Source organism: Orbicella faveolata, unplaced genomic scaffold (assembly GCF_042242905.1).
Source record: "Orbicella faveolata isolate gen_17 unplaced genomic scaffold, um_ofav_v1 contig_13, whole genome shotgun sequence".
NCBI classification, from domain to species: domain Eukaryota; kingdom Metazoa; phylum Cnidaria; class Anthozoa; order Scleractinia; family Merulinidae; genus Orbicella; species Orbicella faveolata.
In genome coordinates this window covers 21,382,665-21,387,595 of record NW_028301540.1, presented here as the reverse complement: position 1 = coordinate 21,387,595, position 4,931 = coordinate 21,382,665, and the positions used below count along the sequence as shown (strand labels likewise).

Sequence of the window (4,931 nt, the reverse complement as noted above, 5' to 3'; positions counted from 1 at the left end):
TCAAGATTCTCCCATACAGACCGACTTAGCTCGGTTAATAAGATGTTTATTATATGGCAAAGAAGAAAACATTAATTCGTTCAATAGAACTGGTTTACTTGTAAACGGAGATGGGCTTAACTTAAACCTGCAGAAACTTGCTCATCCTCTTTACCTTTTTTTTTCTGTCGTCAGGCTTTTTGGCACTTCCATATATGATTGAGAAGAAAATAAAAGAAAACGGTGAACATTTTTGTATTTTAGTTTGTTACTTTTTCAACGCAAAATGAAACCGGTCTAGATGCCGGTCTAGATGGGAAAATCTAGACCGCGGTCAATATCGATTTCAGCCAATCAAATTCGTGAATTCGGTAGTTCCAAGTCCTTGTGAGACACACCCATATAATAATTAGCCATCTTAACCGAACAAGCTTGGTCAATAAAGGATTTATTATATGGAAAAAGAACATTGATTTTCTTGCGGGACACAGAGGGGATTCCCGAACGGGTCTTGCCTGCTCGCACAGCCAATAACCGGCGTAGGATTCCGTTCATATTGCCCGCTCAAGGAGATAATGAGATACTTTTTGCAGCCGCATTGGCCTATTTAGGACTGTGAACACAGCATGCAAGTGCAATCTTACTACGCAGATCTTCACTTATGGCAGAGACAACCAGGAGATAACTCAAAACAGTGATATTTCCGTGAAAAGCCTGGGCTCTAACGCGCACTTCAGCGCGAGGTATCACGCGATCACCCGAGGGGTCGCAAGATAACGCACAACAAACCACAGGCAGACCACTCTAATCAACAAATGGTAAACGCCATAGCGTGCACTATTGAGCTATGGTGCACGCGGGAGGTTGCTAAGCACGAAAGAAGCGTAAGAGTCGCACGAGGCGATAACTCTAGCTTCTTGAGTGCTTAGCAAACCTCCCAAGTGCATCCATAACTCAATAGTGCACGCTATGGCGTTTACCATTTGTTTTATAACATAACATTGAGACATTGGAACAACAGAAGTCCTTTTATTGAGCTACATCACAAAACAATGTTTCGTGTAGTCTCACATGACAAGAGAAAACAAGCGCGCGAAAATTCATTCATGACAACCGACTCCACACCAGTAACTCAATAAAGATTCATCTTCAGACAACTGTGAAGACAGTTTCGCATTTCTGGCAGAAGGTCGTCGGCCATTACTTTGGAAACAATGTCTGTCAAAAGATTTGCTTTGTAAACATTAGCACACACGTCAGCAGCGTACACCCATGGGCAAATAGTAGACGCTAAATTAACCAATCAGAGCGCGCCTTGCTTTAGTTATGTTATAATTAACAATTAGATTATGAGCTCGAGATTTCTATGAGGTGATAGTTGATGAGGCCGAAGGCCGAATAAACTATCACCTCATTGAAATCGAGAGCGAATAATCTAATTGTTTTAGTAGAAATCTTACTAAAATTTACTTCAAATAACGGTTTCCAATTATTCCTCGACGTATTATTAAACTTTGCGCCTGAAGAAGATCGCTCGGATTGAATTGTCATTTGAAATTGAGTTGTGTGCGCGCGCATCAGTTTTTTTCAATAATTTCAAAATTTTAAAAGTCAAGAAACCGGAAATGTTCTTCGTTTAGACTTCTCAGGAATTTAATTATCCATTTGCATGAAAAGTCAAAATTTCCAAGACGATCTCCAGCCACTACACGCTAATGGCTGATAGTAGTGTTCAATGGCTCAGCCAATCAGATTACAGCATTTGCATAAGTATACTAGTAGAATTCTACTATTATTATATGGCTGTGTCTCACAAGGACTGGGAACTACCGAATTCACGAATTTGATTGGCTGAAATCGATATTGACCGCGGTCTAGATTTTCCCATCTAGACCGGCATCTAGACCGGTTTCATTTTGCGTTGAAAAACTAGCAAACTAAAATACAAAAATGTTCACCGTTTTCTTTTATTTTCTTCTCAATCATTTATGGAAGTGCCAAAAAGCCTGACGACAGAAAAAAAAAAGTAAAGAAGACGAGCAAATTTCGGCAGGTTTAAGTTAAGCCCATCTCCGTTTACAAGTAAACCAGTTCTATTGAACGAATTAATGTTTTCTTCTTTGCCATATAATAAACATCTTATTAACCGAGCTAAGTCGGTCTGTATGGGAGAATCTTGACCCCGGTCGTGTGTACAGACCTCACTGCGTTCGGTCTGTACTCACGACCTCGGTCAAGATTCTCCCATACAGACCGACTTAGCTCGGTTAATAAGAGCTAAATAATAAATATTTCTGTAGCGCCTATCCAGATCTGTCCTAAGTCCTCTACAAAGGCAAAAGAGCTAAAAAGAAAGTTTTACGAGATACAAATACAGAGCACAATTAATTTCTTGCACCAGTCCCGGGAAGATTAGTTGAAATTTTATGGCTTTGCCTTTCCTCTGGCTGGTGGTGGCCGGGGCTTCTGCTGCATGCAGTCGATCTCGTTATGTCGGTAGCGAAATGAGGAAATACAATCATGGCGGTGAAGTTGGGATTTATGAAACGTTTCGTCAACTTAGGCAGAGGCGTAAAGACCATATACACACAAACGCACGTGTGTACCTCCGGAAATGTAAGAAAAAATATCTATTTATACATTTTTTGGCAAAAATTGTCTTTAACAAGTTAAATCTGCTGGCATGTGACAGTGTCTAGTCTCTCCTATTAATCCTATCATCAATTGTTCCAAAGGCTGACATATAAACCAAACAAGTTGCTTATATTTTACGTTTTTCGATGTTTCGATTTATGAAACTTTTGCCTGGAAGAAAACAAAAAACTGACTCGTTTTTTATTTACTCGAAACGACATTTGTTCTCCTCCTCCAAAAGCAGTAGCCCTTGATTAATCATTTCCCTTTATGAAAGTTTGATGTGACCGAAGGTTTCTTTAGTACGTTTTAACTCGGAACTGCCCTTACATTCGTCTGCTGTAAGATTATCGGGCTCTAGCGTGATAAACGAGCGCGCGCGAAGCACGAGAACGAGCGCGAAGCGCGCGCGCTCGTGTATCGCGCTAGAGCCCGCTAATCCGCCTGTATTGCGGGCTAGCTGTAAGATATTTCACAGAAACAATCCGTTGGACGCATATTTATCAGGATCACATGAGACTTTCCAGTAAGGCGACGATGTAATACATATCGAGATGTCTTTTGAACTAGATTTACCGTCTAGGTAACGAAAAATGTTCTTTCAACTCCTTCAAGATGCATATCTCTCTCTACGAAACTCTTAGCTCGTTAATAATAACCTCAGTGATGTGAATGCCATGGGAACATCAAGTTCCAAGAAGGATGAATTATTCCGAGTTAAATTTTAAGTAAATATCGAAAACACTAGGATTAAATTCATTCAGTATCATGTTTATCATATCTTCTCCTTACAACTGTAAGCTTATTGAACTTATAATTTATTTTACTCAACCATCCGTGTAATGCTATAAGCGTGCAATACTCCTCAAGTGTAACTTGGCCATGGTGAACTTGTAACGTAAACTTTAAATTCAAAACTGTTGCAGTGCTCAAAGAAGTTCTGTTTGAACCGCATATAAGCATACTAAACCAAAAAAGACCGTCACTTCTGCCCAACACCTGAAAGCCAAGTTATTAACGTATAAGAGTTATGATCTCTTACTTTAGCAAAATATTGTCGGTTTCTCACCGCTCTCTGGGTCATGAAGCCTGGGTCATAAATTTCCTGTATTTGATATGCTGTATCCTTAATTGGTGTCCTTTTGATAAACTATGAAATTTAATTTACTGTCATAAATAGTAAATGCCAAGAAATGCCAAGAAATACCATCATAACAGAAAGGGTGTTTGACTTACTTGCACTTTTTGAGGAGGAGGGTAAAGAAAACAAAGCTATGGAAACCAGACACGGAAGCGACACGGCAACCTTGTTAGACTTAAGGTTAAAAAAACATAATAATTCATTAATGGACTGTAAATATCCATTTAAAAGACTAAACCATCATACATACCATTTTGCTAGTCGTGTCAGCAAGAACTGATCTAGATTTCTTGTGGGTGAGGTTGTCAGAAGACAGGAGACTTCAGCTCTTACTTTCCGTTAAACTGGTGTCTTGACTCTTTGTGGACGATATATATAGAGAACAATGCTTCCACTGTCTATGAGGGAAGTTAAGTACGTGCTGAGCGATGTGCCTGTTTGTTCCAAAAACTGATGCCCTTATTCGCTTAAACTAGACAGGATGTTTTTCTAATTGTAGCACGTAACAACAAAAAGCAGTGCGTGACTTAAAATTAAAGTGCACCTAACCCCAAAGTTTTTTTCGCTAAAACAAATTCACACTTTATTTGAAGCATTTGGGCGAAACAATTTTTGACTTTGGTTGAATCCTCGATTTTCTATACCCTTTCAAAGTCGCACTTGAAGTGTTGCGCGACCGCGTTTTAGGGAGTTTGGGGCGGCGGTTGTTGATGACGTCTACCCAGGAACCAAACACAATGGCGCCTGAGTCAGCTTTCTGTATTTGCTCGAGAAAAAAAAAAAAAAAAAAAAAAATAATCATTCCAATGTACTTTGGGACTAAAACGTCCAAGTTTTGTTTTAGAATCATTTCTTTTTCATCACTGAAGTCAGAGTTAAGTTTTATTCGGAAGACTCCGAAATAAACTTTGATCGAGCACGTTCTATTGTTATATACCTCGTTCTTGAAAGCACACCGGCACATGTAGATAAAGTGACCTGGTATTCTGAAGTTGCTCCAACAACTGTGCTTCACTGCTTGGAGCTTTGAGAGCAAATTACAATATTTCAAGCGACGAAGGGGAAGACTTCTTTGCGGTCGACCTGCTTGTATATTAGGAATGGAAACCTAGATAAGAAGTGGAGGAGCAGGCAAACGAACAGTAAAGAAAACTCAAGGACTGCTTTGGATGGTAAT

At 39.5% G+C, this 4,931-nt stretch overlaps 1 long non-coding RNA gene across 1 annotated transcript; it reads right to left on the bottom strand.

Annotated features, from left to right (window-relative positions):
* Nucleotides 1–3,368: 3,368 nt before the first annotated feature.
* LOC149115559 (uncharacterized) lies at nt 3,369–4,551 on the bottom strand. The gene is made up of 2 exons (XR_016206084.1): nt 3,850–4,551; nt 3,369–3,612 (listed from the first exon to the last, which is right to left on the bottom strand). It is a non-coding gene; the product is annotated as an uncharacterized LOC149115559 (long non-coding RNA).
* Between the last annotated feature and the right edge of the window lie 380 nt (nt 4,552–4,931).